The following is a 20695-nucleotide window of genomic DNA, read 5'->3' as shown; positions in this document are numbered from 1 at the left end:
CACCAAAAGTCAAATATATATACATATAATGCATAAACTAATTATTGCTGTAAGCTTTTAGAATAAAAAGATGATTTAATCAATGAATAAATGGACATTCTTTCATATTTTAACTTTGTGCTACTCTGATGGTTCAAAGGTTTCTTGCTGCATAAGTCCTGTCAACAGCTCCATGTGGGTCTTTGTTCACATTTGTTTTATATTTTATCATCTTTAATGAAAATGTTTCATCATTTTTGACCAATAACTCAATGTTTTACTTAAAACTTCTGTCAGTAAAATGTAATGAACCCAGTTCATGCAGCAAGCTTTGCTCCTGGTGTTATAATAAAGGCAGATTCAGGGTTTACTGAGGTTCTGAAGCTGTAATCTACACAAGTGGCCTCACAGAGACTCCAGCAGTGAAGAGAGGCTCCAGAGGAGGAGGATGATCCCAGAAGAGCAGCAGCCGGCTGGTCAGGAGGGACTGCAACAGCCGAGCAGCTCAGTGTATTAAAAAGGGAAACTTCAGGTCACAACTCAGGTTTTATTTGCAGCTGCTGTGAACCGGAGGAGAAGCCGGAGAGTGAGATGTTCCCAGCTCGCTTTAGCTTCTCACACACCTTCATGTACAGACATGAAGATCAAATCTGACTTATATTATTTTATATCATATTATATTATATTATATCATATCATACAGTATATATGGAACACGTACATGTAGATAGTTCCCTATAAATTAATCTAGTGGTTGAATTAGAGGTAGCTGTGCTCTTCATATCAAACACACTCTTTATGTAACTTATGTAGGCTACTTCTTGGAGAAAGTCCCCAGACTCCCTGAAAAAATGTCTCAATTTAGTGAGTTGTTGAGTTAAGAGACACTTTATGAACTCTGTGAAACTCTCTCTACATCACTGTCTGAACTATTCGAGCCTTCTTGTTCATTCGGCAAATGTTTTACATGAAGATATTCCTTTCTTTGTGTTAAAATAACAACATGTTTACACGTTAGAATGAAAACAGAGGAGGTTCGGTTATTGTGCAGCTGCGAGGTTTGTCCCGATGGACAGTGACAGTCTGGATGTGTTAGTGCTTTTTGTACTTTCAGTTAATATTCTGTTGGGAAATCTGTTTGATGGTTTGCGATACTGCAGGATTATGTTTCGATCCGATACCGAGTAAATACAGCGCCAGTATCGCCAACACCGATACTTTTTGATAATTAAAGTGGCTGTATCATAAATGTGTTAAATCTGAATGAATTTTCATGACCTTTAAGTGTTTTTGTGATTTTTCCTTTGGAGTATTAATTAGATAAAACCCAGAACAGAATTTGGGCAACGTTTTGTAAATAGAAAATACTTTATCAACATGATAAAAGTTTTTGTTCAGAAACAACAGAACAGTAACAAAACATTTTTCCCCATACATTATCATTTTCAGAAACTCTTGGGGAATTGGCTAAGTGAAATAATAAGATGATTAAGTCTGTAGTACAACTACTTGCAGTTAAGATATAGTAATCATACAGTATCCCTTTCACAAATCTGACTTTATTATTTTATATTATATATCATAATGCTTTCACAGAGTTTATGAAAGAAATTGTCTTTAAACAGAGCACATCAGACCCATGTGTGTTTGTAAGATCTGGACAGGAGCTAGAAATACTAGCTGTGTATGTTGATGATCTGATGTTGATCACAGAATCAACAGAAAGCGTGGATGAGTTGAAACAACCTTTCAAGAAGCGCTACAAGATGAAGGACATGGGGAGCTGTCCTATATCCTGGCATCTCTGTTGTCCAAGACAAAGCAAAGAACTGTCTTTCTTCATCAGAAGCATTACATTGAAACCATTCGTCAGAACCCCATTGCAACCCCTGCTGATGCAAATGTAAAGTTGAGAAAAGATGATGGTGTCAGTAAACCCGTGAAGCCCAAGCACTTATCAGTCCATGGTAGGTAGTTTACTGTACGCTGCAATGGCCACGCGACCAGACATAGCACAAGCAGTGAGTGTTGTGTCAAAGTTCAATGCAAATCCAAATGCTGCATATCTGACGGCTGTGAAGAGAATGTTTCCATACTTGATGGGTACAGTGAACGTTGCCCTCAAGTATGAGCAGTCAGAGTCAGGAACTGTGATTGGTTTCTCAGATGCTGATTGGGCCAGAGATCAGGACGACCGTCGCTCAACAACTGGTAATATGTTGTTCCTGAGTTGGTTCAGCAAGAAACAGGCAACTGTTGCACTTTCAACAGCAGAAGCTGAGTATGTGGCACTCAGCCAAGCAGCTCAAGAAGGTACCTGGCTGAAGAGATTGCTGACTGATCTTGGAATGAGTGATTCACCTACAGTGACCATGGAGGACAATCAAGGACATCGCAATCACAAAGAATCCTGTCAATCATTCTAAACATAGAAACAGACTAAACACATAGACATTCACTACCATTACATTGGTGAATGTGTGCAGAATGGGCAAATACGAGTGCAGTATTGTCCAACAGTTGATATGAAGGCAGATATCTTGACCAAGCCACTGACAAGACAAAAGTTTGAGTACCTCAGAGGAGAGATTGGACTTTACCCTGTTTAAGTCTGCCTAATATGCTTACTGTACTGTTTACTGCTCAATATGTTATGGAACCTGTAAGCAAGGTAAAAATAAGTAAGGAAAACAAATCTTGCAAGTTTGAAAGGATTTATTATGTTGACATTATTTGTGAGGTCAAGCACTGATCTTAGTTGTGAAAATTGCTCAAGTGCTTAAATGCTGTAAAATTAAGTGGGAGTGTAAAAACAGTAATTTGACAGTGTTGAGAAGGCGTTGTACCGCCACCTAGTGACTGCTTTTGAAAAGTGTTTTCTGTTCTGAATAAAGACACGTGAAATAACGACACTCACACATCTTCATGTACACAGACGTGAAGATCAAATCTGATGGATCAGAGTCACTTTTCAATTATATAATATTTATCATATTATATTACATTACATTACATGGTATATATGGAGCACGTACTGTAGTTCAATATAAATTAATCTAGTGGTTGAATTAGAGGTAGCTGTGCTCTTCATTATACACTCATTATGTAACTTATGTAGGCTACTTCTTGGAGAAAGTCCCCAGACTCCCTTAAAATATGTCTCAATTTTATGAGTTGAGTTAAGAGACACTTTATAAACTCTGTGAAACTCTGTCTACATCACTTTCTGAACTATTCGAGCCTTCTTGTTCATTCGGCAAACGTTTTACATGAAGATATTCCTTTCTTTGTGTTAAAATAACGACATGTTTACACGTTAGAATGAAAACAAAGGAGGTTCGGTTAACGTGCAGCTGCGAGGTTTGTCCCATTGGAGTTGCCGTAGTATACCGTCAGAGGCTCGCGCTGCACGTTAACGAGCGTTAACGAATCAGATCAGTTTGTTTTTATTCTAACTGCGCCGCTCAGATCGCTTTTCTTGTGATTATTGATGATCGATTAGAGATGAGCCGTCCACGGTAGTGACGTAGTGACAGTCTGGATGAACGTGTGTGATGGACTTTGTGCTGTTTGCTCTCAGACTCATCTCCCGCCAGATACAAGTATACACACGTTAGCTTAGCATGCTAGCTGTAAACAGTGTGACTGTGTGAAAATGTCTAAAGTCCAGATTCTGAGATCGTTGGTGAAGCAGCGACTGACTGCGGCTGCTGAGGAGATATGTGCGCTGTTTGAAAGGACGATAGCAGAGTACGAGGAGGAACTGTGTCGGTCCACAGAGCAGAACCAGCGACACCGGAACCTACTGGACTCTGCTTTAACGCCTCAGCTTCGGTTACACAGAGCAGGTTCGTTCTCCTCCACACGTATCTCTTTGTATTGGACTTTAGTGCTTTTTCTACTTTCAATTACTATTTTACTGGGAAATCAGCATTTTTATCAATAGATTAGTTTAGATATAACTTTAGATATATTATTAGTTTAGATGTAACTTGTTTACATGTATCTTCAGTGTTTTTAGTCAGTAGCTTCCAGGTCATGTGACCCATTAACTCAAAGTCCACCCTGAAATGTCTCCCTATAGGTGAGATCAACACATCCAGGTACTTTGCACTTGTGTCACCTTCCAGTCACAAAAACAATCATTCTGATTTGACAATACAAACTGTGGTTACAACTTTACAAAGACTGTGTTTAGATTCTCTTCTGTCTACAGACTTGGGTTGTCACGATAGTAACATTTTCAACTCAATACCGATACTCAGGAAAATATTCGATACTCGATACCATTTTCGATACCACACGGATAAAAAAGACCCCAAAATTCAAAAGAAATATTTTTATTCACAAGAAAAATCCAAAAATAACCTCTTTTACAACATGTAGCCTAACAATTAACAGAACCACACATTAAATATTTATAATAAAAAACAGTTGTTCAAATAGAAACTGCAACAAGTTTCCGGTCTGAGGTTGATACTTTTGAAAATGAGTATTGTATCCGGATACAACATTTTAGTATCGATACTTTTTTGAGTTTCGATACTTTCGACAACCCTACTGCAGACACAATCGCTCACATGTCATTCACTCAGTGACATCATGAACTGACCTGAGGTCAGGTGTTTGACCCAGACGTCACGTATTGACTGGCCGGGTCTCACCACTTTCTGCAGGACCTCCTGGTCTGAGGCGTTACAGTTCTCAGAGCAGCTGGAGCTGCAGCCAGTCGTCTATGTAGAGACAAGTGTGAGTGAGCTGCTTCCTCCTGAAGTCCACAATGATCTCTGATGTGTTGTCCACATTCAGGTTCAGATTGTTGAGGCGACACCAGTCAACCAGGCGCTTCACCTGTGATTTGTACTGAACCTTGCAGAACCGTTGTGGGTCATCAGGGTGAAGAGCAGTGGGCTCAGGCTCAGATGTAGTGCTCAGGATATGGTAGCTTCAGTGGAGCACGATCATCTTTTAAATCATCTGTGAGGACACGAGTCAGTTGGTCCGTCCACTCTTCAATTCATTAAGATTTGTCATTTCTCATGATGTTCAGTGGAACAATGTGGGGTTACCTGTCCGCTCCAGTATTTGGTTGAATATCAACCTGATTTTAACTTTTTTCTGTCGGCCTAACATTTGTCTTTTTGTCTCTTGTGTCCTGCAGATGTCCAGCAGCTGTTGTTTGGTCAGAAGAAGGTTTCTCCAGAGCAGCAGGAGTGGAGCTCCAGTCTGGACCAGCAGGACCCAGAGCCCCCACACATTAAAGATGAACAGGAGGAACTGTGGACTAATCAGGAGGAAGTTGATATCACTGAGTTCACATTCACTCTTGTTCCTGTGAAGCATGAAGATGATGATGAAGAGAAACCTCAGTCCTCGAAGCTTCATCAAAGACAAACTGAACAGATGGAAACAGAAGCTGACGGACAGGACTGTGGTGGACCAGAACCAGCCAGGAACTCAGTTCCAGATAGACATTTACAATCAGAGACTGAAGACAGGACAGAAGACTCTCCTGAACCTGAAGCTGAAGACTCTCCTGAACCTAAGGCTGAAGACTCTCCTGAACCTGAGACTGAAGACTCTCCTGAACCTGAGACTGAAGACTCTCCTGAACCTGAGGCTGAAGACTCTCCTGGACCTCAGGCTGGAGACTCTCCCAAACCTGAGACAAAAGACTCTCCTGAACCTCAGGCTGACAACTCTCCTGAACCTCAAGCTGAAGACTCTCCTGGACCTCAGGCTGAAGACTCTCCTGAACCTGAGGCTGAAGACTCTCCTGAACCTCAGGCTGAAGACTCTCCTGAACCTGAGACTGAAGACTCTCCTGAACCTGAAGCTGAATACTGTTCTGAACCTCAGGCTGAAGTTAAAGATGATGTTTGGAGTGAGACCAAAGAAGCTCAGTCAAGTTCAAACGCTCAGAAAAACATTGAAGTCCCTGTAAGTGGTGTAGGATGTGGTACTGACAAGGAACAGTTTACTTCCTCTGACTGTGGTGAAAGATCTAGCAAAAACTCAAAACTGAGGAGTTTTAAGAGGATTAAGACCGGAGAGAAACCATTTAGTTGTTGTGACTGTGGTAAAAGATTCAACTACCAGCGCTATCTTAACAGACACAGAAAGATCCACACCGGAGAGAAACCATTTAGTTGTCGTGAATGTGGTAAAAGATTTAGCCAGCAGCAAAGTCTTATCAGACACACAAAGATGCACACGGGAGAGAAACCATTTAGTTGTCCTGAATGTGGTAAAAGATTTGTCCGAAAGCAAATTCTTATCACACACACAAAGATTCACACAGGAGAAAAACCGTTCAGTTGTCATGAATGTGGTAAAAGATTCAGCCAACAGCAAAATCTTATCACACACACAAAGATTCACACAGGAGAGAAACCATTCAGTTGTCATGAATGCGGTAAAAGTTTTGCCTGAAAGCCAGATCTTATCAGACACACAAAGATTCACACAGGAGAGAAACCGTTTAATTGTTGTGAATGCGATAAAAGATTCAGCCAACAGCAAAATCTTATCAGACACACAAAGATTCACACTGGAGAGAAACCATTTAATTGTCGTGAATGTGGTAAAAGATTCAACCAACAGCAAAATCTTATCACACACATGAAGATTCATACAGGAGAGAAACAGTTCAGTTGTCACGAATGTGGTAAAAGGTAAAAGGGGATGAAAGATTCAGCTGACAGCAAAATCTTATCACACACATCAGGATTCACACAAGAGAAAAAGCATTTCTTTGCTCTGAATTTTGTAAATAATTAAATAATAAATGTAGACATAAAAGAAGTATGACCCGACACGTGGCCGTGCACACAGGAGAGAAATACTTCTGTTGTGGCGGTTGTTACAAAACAATCACCCAGCGTGGCACATTAAATAAACACAAGTGTGATCATTGTAACACGTCACAGCTTCATCACAACCAAACTTAGAGGTTCAGCTGAGACCGAAGACTGTGATGAGACCAGTGACAACAACACAGTTCAGCACTTTCCTACAATATAATTACAAACGTGTCTGTTGAACATGTTGTCTAAATACTGACACAGCAGGGAGTTGGATATTGTTGTTTGACGAGAAATAAACATGTTTCGAGTTACTGTGTATTGAAAAAGTGTTTTTAGATCTGAACTGAAAGTGAGAAGTCTGATATACTCAAAAAGTGTTCAATGTTCTCATGGTTATTCTCATGTTTTGTTTAGTGTTTGTGTTGTTGAGGAAACTAATTGTGTTGTATTTAAATATGTTGATGTTGTGTTTGGATGTAAATCAGAGGTCCTGTTGTGGTGACAGTTCATCCCATATTAAATTCACAAACAAGCAAATGACTTTCTTGTGTTCAAGCATTTGTAATTCTGAAGATTCCTCTGAGCTGAAAGACACCTGTGAATGAAGTTTATCTGTCTTTGTTTAATCAACAAACACTGTGTTGATTCGATCCCGTCCTCAGACCTCTGAACTCTTCTTCTATCCTGTCTTTCCAGCAGAGGTTTCAGGGACTCTGTGTGTCTGTTGTCAGATCAGTTGAGCGTCCTATTCGTGACACCAGTGTTGTGTCGACAGTTTGTCTAATAAAGAATTCACAAACAACAGAATGTCTTTCTGTGTTTATTCAATGATTTGTTAGCGGACACAGTACAGAGTGTTTTTCTGTCAGGAGAGTTTACTTGTCTGAGCTTTTGTGAAGTTTAAAGAGGAATTCTGGATCTTTTTAACCTGGAACTATATTTACATGTTTGATATGCAAATGATTTATACTTCATGAATGTTTTGGATCCGTCCAGTTGATCTCCTCAGCTGGCAGCCATGACACAACTGCAGCGTGATCCTTATGGGCAACTCTGACCGTCAAACTTCAGTCCACTAGAAGTGTTTTTGTCTCTGACAGGCTGAGGTTGTTATTCTCAGAGTCTGACAGAAAACATTCCTACAGAGACCATTTTGTTAAATAATAAGATTAGTTTTGTATCCAGAAACACAAGTCCTGTTCAAGAAGTCCCTCTCTGAAATCTGGTGAGAGGTCACCTTATGATCCTCAGAATCAGTTAAATATTGAGACATGACTTGGAAATCCTCGTGGTAAACTCCAAACTCTTCTCTCCAACTTCTGGTAACGAAACAGATCTTATTATTTAACAGAACGGTCTCTCTGTGTGGGAACCATGTCTGTAATGATGTCAGACTCTTACTGGTAGATTCCACTGAGCACATCTGCACTTCCTGAAGACGATGTTTGTGTTTAAAGAAGCTATTTGTAGTTTCAAGCCACCTGCTTCCAGTCAGTTCAAACTCTTTATTTATTTCTTTTTTTTAAATTTATTTCTTTGCAGATTCCATGTTGCCTCAGTCTGACCCTGAAAGACCCCAAAGAGACAGAGATCATTCAACATTTAGATTCAGATTTTTTATTTTGATTTTAAATTAAAATTAAATTTTTTACAAGAGAACTAAATATCACAAAGTTCCCAAATAATCCCTTAAATCAGGTGCCCTGTAGTAATATAACACTAAACATACTAACATAACTAAACATACTCTGTTATTTATTTTATGTTTAATTTATTTCTTTGCAGATTCTGTGTTGCAAGTTTTTAAAACCTCAGTCTGACCCTGAAAGACCCCAGAGAGACAGAGAATAAACATTTAGATTTAGATTTTTTATTTAGATTTGACATTGAAATTATATTTTTACAAGAGAACTAAATATCACAAAGTCATGTATGTTTTTTAAGCATGTTTCGTTGCTAAATGTGGCGAAAAGTTGCTGTTTATTTTAGCATGCGCAACTTTACAACCGGTGCCCCGTAGTAATATAGCACTTCAATTATTAATATGTTACTAAATCATTTTGTGGTGATTTCTTTTAGACATCTTCATGTCATTATTTTGGTTATTTGGAAGTAATTTCAAAGACATTTAATAATTACATGACTTCATAATTACTCCCCTGCTGACAATGAAGGTTCTCAACCTGTAAAATACGTCAGTTAGGGATATGAGTGTGTGACTGTTGATGAAATTATTTCCAAATTACCATAATAACCTCAAAATGTGTAGAAACGAGTGTAAAATGCTGCTTAAATTAGAAAATAGAGCAAAATTGTCACCAAATAAGAGAGTTTCCACTGGACTGAGTCTGTTCATGAACAAGCCAGAAGCCAGAAATATCAAGAAGTCCCAGAAAAGCTTCACTTAGAGGGTCAGAAGGCTTCAGAAGGCTTTTTAAATGGAGATAAAATCCCCAATAATTAGTATCTGATGTGAACGAGTCACAAGATCTCCAAGAGATTCAGAGAACTCTTCTAGTAACTGGGAGTCAGAGGTCTGTAGATGACCACCAGGTGAAAGCCTGTTCCCTGGACGAGGACGTTACTACTTGATGAAGATGGTTTAAAACCAGAGCCTCAAATGAAAACAATGTGATGGTCGTACCTTGAGCTCCACTGAACGGCCATTCAGATCATTTAGGAACTGGAACAAGGAGCCTTTAGTGATAGTATGTGTTGGCTGCCTGTGCAGGAGGGATGACGGGATGCAGTAGTGATGAGCTTTGGTGTTTTATTATGTAAGACTGTGTAAGGTAGGAACATATTAGTCATTTTAGTGCTATATTACTGATAGAAGATGAAGATTCCTGTCAGACAATCAGAGTTCATCACTGATGTTCTGGTAAACAACCACCAGAGGGCGACATGAGCACAGCAGGATTATTACCTCTGACAACGTTTCCACTGCTGGACCTCAGAACACTTCTGAGATATTTGTACTTTACTTCTGCAAATATGTTCTTTTAACTCCACTACATTTATTGAAAACATCATTTTAGTTACTAGTTATTTTACAGATTACATGCTGCCCCAGAGCATTCATTTATTTGATCAACAATCAGATTAAAAACAACTAATTAAAAGGCCAGTTACGTCACAACGCTGCACGAAGACTGTCACAAATGAAATGCTCCCCACAAATGCTGCCTCCTTTTCCCTCTTCCTGAGGACGCACCGCCACGATCCTTCACGGATATAAACTGCCCAAGATTCTTTGCGTGCCCAAAGAAATAAATAAATCAGTCATGGAGAGCTGAAGTGGTTCAGATCTCGCATTTACATGTACGTTTTGTGTCTATACTCGTTTTTTACTCATTTGAACATCCAACACCAGATGTGTTAAACTTTAAGGGACATTAAAACCTCAAAATGTCAGTTAAAATACGTTAATAATGCTCAACTTGATGCCTTTAGAAGTAAAGACTGAAAAGCTTCACTTTTAAACGTTACATGTTCAGAGGTTGACTTATATCTTATATCTTATTGTGACTGTGGAGATGTTATAGACTCGTTTTACTTCATGTACATAAATGGACCAAGATGTACAGATTCAGATCAGGCTGCTTTATTTCAGACTGTAAAGCTTTAAGCAGAGCCGGCCCAAAGCATAAGCGAACTAAGCAGCTGCTTAGGGCCCCGTGACCACTAGAGGGCCGCCAAGAGCAATTAACTTAAAAAAGAAAAAAGTAATTAATTATTTTTTTTTTCCATGTGTGAGCAATGATGATTCATATATTATCAAATGTACATACTTGTACAAAAAACAACAACAACAACAACAACAAAAAACCCCAACATCAAAGAGTGTAGTTTCCTACTGCCTCTCTGCTCGAGATGTCAGAGCTCCGCTAGTGACGTGTGCAGTGCAGCCAACCGTGCAGTGCGCACGCAGCATCCAGGAGCTAGGAGCAGGTGGAAGATGTCGCAAAAAAGGACTTACCCTTCAGGGGCAGAAAAAAGAAAAAGGAAGAAAGATGAAGACGACAAGATAAAGGTATGTCTTAGTAATGTAGCATTTGTTGATATTTTGTTCCAAGTACGTTAGCCTATATTAGCAAATTTGCTAGCTAACATTAATTCAAAACGTCTGACTTGGTTAGATAGCTTACTATTCAAGCTAACGTTTTCGTGTTTGTGTGATACTTTGAATAAGTTGATTTTCAGTGTATATACATTATTCTGGGTCGCTTTTTGGCATCAAAACAACGTTTTTGATAACAGTGTTTGATAGCAAATGTTTAATAACTAACGTTAAATACAAACGCAGTGATGTTTGCTAGCAATATGGTTTTGCATTAATTAAATAATTTAGTTAACTGACTAGTTTGAGGTATGTTGTTTGCAATTGTTTGCTGCAGAGCACAGTAAATTATGTGAGTAAATAAACATATTCCTTTTACATCATCTCCCTGATATGCTCATACGTTATATGAAACTTCCCCAGGAGCACTGTTGAAATATTTTGGAGGCACTGACACAGCCCAGGGGCAATCCACCTCCTCAGGAGCAGCCAAGGCTGATGAATGAGGTGATCAAAAACTGTCACCATGTATATTTAATTTCTAGTCAGATTATCTCATTAAGATATACTAATATAAGATAAAATCATATGATATGGATATGTTTTTTTTTATCTCAGGTCCATCTCTAACACAGCCTTTGATAGCTCAGTGCACTGCAGAACATTCTGAGATGAATATATTTTTTAATATAACATATAATTATAAGCTATTATTATAGCTATTACAAGCTATAGCTGTACTTTTTTTATTTAGAAAATAAGCTGCATCATTTTCAAGTGAAGTATGACTATAACATGCTAGCTTGTTTTTCATCTTAGGTCCATCTCTATCCTCTGTGCCCACTGTCCCTTTTGTGTCTTCTGCAACCTCAGCTGTACCTGCTAAGTTAACAACAAAACAGCCTTTATAATTGCTCAGTGTACTGCAGAATATTCTGAGATGAATAATTTTGTCCAAAATATTATTGTAATTTCCCTGTAGGTCCTTCATCTTTGGTCATTGAGATTGATTTGTCGTCATCAGCATCCAGTTTGGAGCAGGGACCAGCAGCTCCACCAGTTGACCCAGCTGAGTGTCCCTCTTTCCTGTCAGACTCAGAAAGGACTGAACAGGTACTAAGAGGGCCACTGCCTATAGAGGACACATTCATATTCCCAAAAAGACACGATGGCCGAAGCCCCCCCCCCCTTTTAACAAAGATTTTGCACATTTTTACATAGTTTTCAGTCCTAATTCATCTTAATATTTTATTTATAAACCATTTGTGTTACCTTGTACCTAGTATTTGTCTGATTTTTTAAAATGTATTGTATTTAATACTGTCTGTTTTCGTACATTTGGTGTTGCAGTTTATTTAAAAATAATAATAATAAAGCAGATTGTGTTTGCAGTAAACAATTAGTTTTTTTGTTACTTTTAATTGGCCTAGATGACATTCGGTATCCCACTTAGTACTATATCACTTTGAATATTAAGTGTTAATCTGCTGCTCTTGTAGCTGAATTTGCTACCATTTCAGATTAAAAACCACAGATGGGTAAAACATGTCGGGCTGCTCTTTAAGGTTTTATGTATTGACTACTAATGTGTCGCCAGTAGGGGGAGTTGCTGACTTTGCCAAATATTAATTGAAAGATTTTTCTGTAAATTTGCAAATCTGGTGTCTGCTTCCATGGATTAATAACTGTGGATTACAATCTAACTACAACAGAAAGTTCTCACATTTAGTTTTACAAGTGTATTCGTAATGATAATAATGACAATAATCATTATTATTGGCAGTAATAGAGGGCCCCAAAATCAAATTTTGCTTAGGGCCCCATGGAGGCTTGGGCCGGCTCTGTTCTGAGGTCACAGTTGCTGCTGACTGTGGTCACAAACACTGAGGGGGGATCAGCAGCGTTGGCTCCAGGCGGTGCCAGTCGGTCCAGAGCTGAATGAGCTGGACCGCATTCCTCCACATTCTGCTCCCTGCTCATTGGAAACAACTGAACCAGAAAAGGTTCTGTGGACTCAGGACACTTTAACTACGGGACCTAACAGGCTGCAGTGGAATGTTTGAGGCCTCTTAGTCATAGTTGTACTGTAACATATTGACTTCAGCTGTTGATTAAATTCTGAGCATTTCTGCCTAAAATAACTGGACTTGTTCCTGGAATCATAACTGATAGATAAATAAAGCTGCAACAGAAACAAACACTGAAGCCTCTTTAAAGCAAATATTAGGTGGATTCTTATTTACTTCTCCTGTTATTCTGTGATATTTTATCAGTTTGAGCCTCTAACAGGTCGTCAGTTCATCTGAAGCCAGCGAGGAAAATCATTCTTTAAAAACTGACTTTAAAACTCTGAGAAACATCTGAATGTAAACACTCAGCACTTTATATTAAAAGATTCCTGTCAGACACTCAGAGTTTATCAGTGATGTTCTTGTAAACAACCACCAGAGGGCGACATGAGCTCTGCCCAGGTTTACTTTTCAGAACTGCACTAAATACACTTCTGAGGTATTTGTACTTTACTTGAGTGTTTCCATTTCTGCAAATATGTCCTTTTTACTCCACTACATTTATTTAAAACACTGTTTTAGTTACTTTACAGATTACATGCTGCCTCAGAGCTGAATCAGCACTTTTTGAAATTAATTTATTTGATGAACAATCAGATTAAACACATTTAAGATTCATATAAATAATCTGAGAAGTGCTGAATATACTTTAGTATTCAGTGAGAGAGTGGTGAGAGAAGGTAACAGTCTCAGTGTTATAAACTCAGCTATCAGTCTGGTTTCCTGCTCTACGTCCCTGACTGACCACATTAACTAGGCTGGTAGAGTCCATACAGCACTGACTGTATCACTAGCAGACTCTCTAGTCACCTGCAACCTGCTGAGTGCTACATACTGTCAGAAAAATGTGCGCTCTAGTAACACAGTTTTTCTTAACCTTCAGAGAGAAAGAATCACCAAAGAGAGTTCCTTTGATCAATAATCTTTTACTTGCAGCAAGGGGAGCAATCATACAAAGTAACAGGTTGTAAGGCTGTCTCTGCAGATCTCCACAGAATCATATTAAACAGCAACATTTATAGCATCGTCTTCACAGGTCACACCCAGTGATCGCGTAACAGTCACTGTTGAGGAACAAACATTCTTAGTTCATGTTTCTCATGTCACATTCTCAATGACAGGTGGTGCTCGTTTCAACTATTGTTAGTGGTTACATGCAGTGTTACGGAACAGCTTCGGTGATGATATGCTGGCTGTATATATACTGGCCTAATCCTCCGGTCAGAGAAGACGCAACAACTTCTTCCCTATAGATGACTTTATTATCTTCTATCCAAATGATCAGGACACTGTAGTATTTGTATGTGTGTGGTTTGTGATGTCTGCAGAGGACAACAACAATAAACAATATTAATAACAATTAACCTACAATACAGTGGCATTAATAGAATAACATTCATTACAATAGACATGAATAAGGTGTCATACTGCAAATCACCAATAGGGGTCAGTGTAAGATCATTAAACAACACTACAGCTTGGCGCAACAGGCCGGTCACGTGACCAAGCTAAGCTGAGACAGCCCAGGCAGCTACCGGTCTGGTCAATTTGACACGCTAGCATCAATATGATAGCAGCCTCAATGAAGGACAGCTACACCGCTAAATAAACAGTCACAGAAGAAAATAAAATGTATGGTAATTAACTGAGTTACATGTTGGGCCGTCTATGTGTCATGGGGTTCAGTAAGACATGCTAAATGGTAAGCTAACAAGCAAACCGAGTTTAGTAACCTGGTAATATTAATAGCTCTCATCACATATGAAATATAAACAATATCCACTCATCACGTAACTTACATCATCACCGACGCACACTGTTGCACAAAGGAATAAAGAAGAGCGCTGACGATCGGTGGAAGATAAACTCAACTAAACTGCACAGAAAGTGTCGAACACACTGCGCATGCGCAAACAGTCCATCAGTCTCTGCATGAAGCAGCTTGCTGTGACGTGTACTCCTCCTCCCAGCAGAAGATTCACAACATGCAGGTTAAACAATATATGCACCATACAGGAAACAGACTGCAACAACTCCTGAGACAGGATGTGGTATTCATTTAACCACTTCTCCTTTCACATACAAACACACGGGGTTATAGAAATGTCACACAAGAGTTTAACTAATATTGTTCCATCACATCCCTCGTGTTAAACCTTCTCAAACACCTGTCTATGTTGCTGTAGCTCACAGACACGTCTGTCTATTAGAGACACCTGAGACAACTGCAGAACAGTCAGCACAGCCATCATGACACTTGTTCATCGAGGCTGTGTTACTGTGGTGACATCCAAAAATAAAGAACTAAGACAAGAGACGTGGACAGAAACACAGTGAACCACAGCTGTGGGCGTCACAGGAAGCAGCGTCTAACATGTGATTTACTGGAAACAGCTCAAAGTGAAAGTTGAGTTCAGTCCTGGTGTCAGTGGACGGTCAGCAGCAGCAAAGTGACGACTGGCTGTGAACTGATGTCCTCCATGTGTTTCTGAAGTGAAGCTCAGTAAAGAGGACTTTGTGCTTGTTGTAGTTGTGACAGGAAGATGAAGATGTTTGTGGTGTTTGTGATCCTCGTGCACGGTAAGATAACCTTCCTCCCTCTGATCTGATCGTCACCTCGGTCCAACGTCATAATAATAATAATGCATTTTATTTGAAGGAGCCTTTCAAAGCACTCAAGGACACCACACATAACTACAACAGTACAACAAAAAGAGAGGACAATTTAGTGCAAATGAATAAATAAGTAAGAGGATGCAATTACATGGTGCCAGCTCAGCACAGAATTCACACTCTGCAGTCCTATACAGGAAGTCAACCAGGCAGCGTTAGGCAGGGTTGAGCTTCCGGGGTGAGAATAGTGCAATAGAGTGAGCTCACTAACACACATTGTGCATAAAAAGTCTGAAATCTTTGAGTTGAACTCGATAAAAATGTGTTGAGTGTTGTGTTGTGTTGATATTTGTGTTGAGTGTAGAAGACTGTGCAGTCACACTGTCCTCAGTTTTATGGCCTGTTGCAGCAACTGTACAGGACAAAGTCCACACAAATGATCCATTGAAACTCATTTATTAGTTTGGTACTGAAGGTGTGTCATGTTTTATAGCACTACAGCAGGCACGTGCACACATCGGGCCAAAGGGGTGCTTGAGTCCCTGCCCCTTTTTTGTGTTTTTAATGAATAAATGATTCCTGTTGTGCATAGAGATGTAGAACACAACAACTGCAGTGTAAAAACATCCAGCCCATTGTGCTGTATGTAGTGAAGTCTGGGGTCCACTCAGTCATCAGAGCTCTACCTGCTGGGACAAACATCCAACACAATCCTTACATGCTGAATTCTGCAGATATGTCCGTATCAGCACATCAGTACACAGAAACACACCAACAAATGCATGTAGAGCAGAATTAGACAGATACCCACTGATAATCTACATTCACAAGAGAACACTCAACTTTTTTAACCACCAGTCATGTTCGATTGTACCACAGCAGCCACATGCACACATTGGGCCCAAGGGGTGCTTGAGCCCCTTTTAGCCTCATAATAAAAAGTGCCCTTTTTATGTGTTTTTTTTAATGAATAAATAAATTCCTGTTGTGCATAGGGATGTAAAAAAAACGACGGTGTAAAAACATCCAGCCCATTGCGCTGTATAGTAGTGAGTCCTGGGGTCCACTCAGTCAAATCAAATCAAATCAATTTTATTTATATAGCCCAAAATCACAATCACATTGCCTCAGTGGGCTTTACAATCTGTACAGTGAACAACATCCTCTGTCCTTAGACCCTCGATTCAAGTGAGGAAAAACTTCACATGTTGATGGAAAAAAAAACCTTTTAACAGGGTAAAAAAACAATGGAAGAAACCTCAGGAAGAGCCACAGAGGAGGATCCCTCTTCCAGGACGGACAGACATGCAATAGATGTTGTGTGTACAGAAAAGAGCAACAATTCACAGTTTACAAGTTACATCAGCAGAAAATCTGATACAAGTTATGTAAAGTGAGTGGATCCAGGAGACGACCGAGCAGGACGAGGCATCACCAAGTGGAGCCCGAGCCAGACGACCTCCTGTCCACCATGCTGACCTGGAAGAGGGCAGGCCACACAAGATCATTAGTAACAGACAGAGAGAGACATCAAGGTTAACAGAAATATAGATATGAGGAGATAGTGAGGCAGAGGAGAGCAATGATCCAGCAGAGCCCGGGGTGTGACCATCCAGATCAGTCCGTGTTTCAAGGCAGCAGGAGCCCGGAAATGGTAGATGGTCCCAGGGTAGATTGGTCCATCAGAAGGGAGCCTGAAAGAGAGAGGGGAGGAGGAGGAGGAGGGGGAGGAGAGAGGAGGAGGAGGGGGAGGAGAAGCTATAGAGAGGGTAGAGAGTGACACAGCTTGCAGCTTGTAGGAACAGAAAACAAAACAAAGGTTAGAGAAATGCAGTATTTTTCAGAATAAACAGATTGTTTCTCGTCGGCAGCACAGTGTAACTCTAGTACTATAGGAACTCATAGAGACCGACACTGACCCACTGAAGAAGCTTACACTTGATATCAGGGCTAATTAAAGGCTAAATGGAAGAAGTGAGTTTTGAGTTTAGATTTAAAGGCGTCAACAGAGACAGATTATCTGATGTCAGCTGGGAGGTTATTCCAGAGGAAAGGAGCCCGATAGGAAAAAGCCCTGCAGCCAGCTGACTTCTTCTTTATCCTGGGAACCATCAGGAGCCCTGAATTTTGAGAGCGTAATGCCCGAGTTGGAATATATGGTTTAATGAGATCTGACATGTACAACGGGGCAAGGCCGTGTACAGTTTTGTATGTCATCAGCAGCACCTTAAAGTCTGATCTTAGATGCACTGGGAGCCAGTGCAGAGATGCTAAGATTGGTGTAATATGATCAAACTTTCTTGTACGTGTTAAGACTCTGAAAGTAAGGCATTGCAGTAATCCAGCCTAAATGGTAAATGGTCTGCATTTTTATTGCGCTTTTCCAGTCTAACGACAGCTCAAAGCGCTGTACAACACATGCCACATTCACCCATTCACACACACATTCATACACTGATGACGGAGGCTGCCATGCAAGGTGCCAACTGCTCATCAGGAGCAATTTGGGGTTCAGTATCTTGCTCAAGGACACTTCGACATGCAACTAGATGAAACAAAGGCATGAATCAGGATCTCTGCGTCCGCGGTGGACAGGAAGGACCTAACTTTAGCTATATTGCGCAGGTGGTAGAAGGCGATCTTGGTAATTTCTTTGATGTGCTGATCAAAAGAGAGTGTAGAATCAAAAGTAACACCTAAATTCTTGACGGTTGAGCTTTGAGAAATAACACAGTTGTCCAGAGTTACAGTCACCTGGTCAACATGGTGTCTCTGTTTGGCGGGAGCGATGACCAGCATCTCAGTTTTTTCCAAATTTAGGAGCAGGAAGTTTTCTGACATCCACTTCTTCACTGCATGTAGGCAGGTCTCTAGCTTCGTGATTTGTGATTTGTCATCAGCTTTTAAGGGCACATACAGCTGAGTGTCGTCAGCATAGAAGTGGAAATGTATTCCATAGCTCCGAATCATTTGGCCGAGAGGTGAAATATATAAAGAGAAGAGCAAAGGGCCCAGAACAGAGCCCTGGGGAACTCCATACTTCACAGCAGTAAAAATGGATGAGAGATGCCAAAATGGCTTTCAAGTCTGTCTGACAGTATGCCATGATCTATAGTATCAAATGCAGCGCTGAGATCCAGTAACATGAGCACTGAGGTCGAGTTACAGTCTAAGGTAAGTAGAATGTCATTTACCACTTTAGTAAGGGCGGTTTCAGTGGAGTGACAGGCTCTGAACGCTGACTGAAAAGGTTCCAGATTATTATTGAGTAGGTAGCCTGAAAGTTGTTGGGACACGACTCTTTCTAAGACTTCAGAGAAGAAGGGAAGGTTGGATACTGGTCGATAGTTGTTTAGTGATCCTGGGTCGAGGTGTGGTTTCTTAAGTAGAGGCTGAACCACAGCAGACTTAAAACTAGAAGGGACAACACCAGTCATGAGAGATGAGTTAACAGTATTTAACATTGTAGGTCCAGTGCTGGACGTAGTTCTTTAGACAGTTTTGCCGGAAAGGGGTCCAGGACGCAGGTAGTTGGTTTAGAGCATATGTGTCAAACTCAAGGCCCGCGGGCCAAATCCGGCCCGCCACGTCATTTTATGTGGCCCGCGAGAGCTTAAAAGGTATACAATTGTCTTAAAATAAAAGTCTACACTGCTTTACAGTGTACAGTGACCATAAACTACATCTCCCACAATGCATGTCGATGACCCGATAACCCGACGTGCATTGTGCGACCCGCGAAAAGATCGCATCCTGCTGCGAGATCCCAGTGTTTCCATATCAGCGTTTGACTAAAGTGGATTTCTAAGAAGTGATGGAGAAGTTGTCCACAAAATAAAAGGCAGACTGCAGCTGCAGCAGAATGTGTTCACCAAAGCTACCGCTAAAAGTGATGCAGCAGTGAAAGCTAGCTTTATTGTGGCTGAAGAAATCACCCGAGCGTCCAAGTGTTTTTCGGAGGGCGCATTTGTGAAGCGGTGCAAGCTAAAGGTGTGTGAGCAGGTGTGTCCCGACCAGAATCAGACTTTTAACAATGTCAGTTTGTCAAGAAACACCATCGCAGACCGAGTTAAGGAACTAGCAGACAATCTGACAACACAGCTGGCCGAAGAGTCACGCAGTTACCTGCTTTTTCGCGGACAACATGGATAAAGCGCATCTGTCCACTTTCATAAGAGGCGTGAAGGCAGACTTCACTGTCAGTGACGAGCTCTTGGATGTAGCTGCCATGCATGGGACGACGACAACGGGCAGGAACATTTTTGATGCGGTGGAAAGGTCCGTGAGTAAAACTAAATTACCGTGGGACAAGTTGATGGGTTAACTACCGATGGTGCATCTGCAATGTGTGGAGGAAAAACGGGCTTGGTTGGATTAGTGAAGTCATCACACAAGAAGTCCGACATGGTCACAGCTTACCAGCGAAAACTACACCTGTGGAGGTCCCAGTTGGAAGAGGACAATGTTGCCCACTTTCCTGTCTGTCAAAGCATCTCAGCCTCAGTTCCTGGTGCTTTTTCATGTGCTCTGTTAATGCCACATATTCAGTGTGTTTACAGGTGTATGTGTTCAAATATTTAGTGTACTCAAAACCATCTCTCATTACCTCTGCAAGGCTCTCTGCTTTTTGTTTTTCTAAAATGCCACACACGTGAGACGTGTTTTAGCAGCTCAGAATTATTTGTGTGCCATAGTTCTGCCCAACTCAACAGTGACAAAAACACTTTGAACAAAGTTGATGTAATAACTTGTGTGTGATCATATTTGGCTTATCTTTGTTATTAATTTGAAAAGTTTGATCTGTGATTGATGGAGTAATGGTGGGTTTCTTAACCTGATAAATTAAAGGGACCAGTTATAATTACAGAGCAATGTGCTTAAATATATTTTTACATTTATGTAAATGCTTGTTCAATATTTGTACAGTTGAATAAATAATAATTAAATGCAGAGACACTTATTTGTTACAATATTTTACGGAGTAGTTACATTCATACAGTCTTACAGTTACAACCGGCCCTTTAAGGGCAAGCATAATGTTGATGTGGCCCGGGCTGAAAATGAGTTTGACACCCCTGATTTAGAGGATGAGACAATTTTAGACAGTATCTGAAGGGAGATATTTTCAAAAGTGTTTAGAGCTGAGACTAACTCAGAATCGGCAGCAG

General features: G+C 40.4%; 1 long non-coding RNA gene and 1 pseudogene across 1 annotated transcript; one reads left to right on the top strand and one right to left on the bottom strand.

Annotated features, from left to right (window-relative positions):
- The first annotated feature begins 5487 nt into the window (after positions 1 to 5487).
- Positions 5488 to 7589, top strand: LOC115590069 (gastrula zinc finger protein XlCGF8.2DB-like; annotated as a pseudogene).
- A 6231-nt stretch (positions 7590 to 13820) lies between these two features.
- LOC115590121 (uncharacterized) lies at positions 13821 to 14814 on the bottom strand. The gene is made up of 2 exons (XR_003985686.1): positions 14714 to 14814; positions 13821 to 14236 (listed from the first exon to the last, which is right to left on the bottom strand). It is a non-coding gene; the product is annotated as an uncharacterized LOC115590121 (long non-coding RNA).
- Between the last annotated feature and the right edge of the window lie 5881 nt (positions 14815 to 20695).

The sequence above is a fragment of the Sparus aurata genome, chromosome 10 (assembly GCF_900880675.1).
Source record: "Sparus aurata chromosome 10, fSpaAur1.1, whole genome shotgun sequence".
In the NCBI taxonomy this organism is placed as follows: Eukaryota; Metazoa; Chordata; class Actinopteri; order Spariformes; family Sparidae; genus Sparus; species Sparus aurata.
Note: the sequence above shows the minus strand (reverse complement) of the source record. Positions and strands in the feature narration are given on the sequence as shown.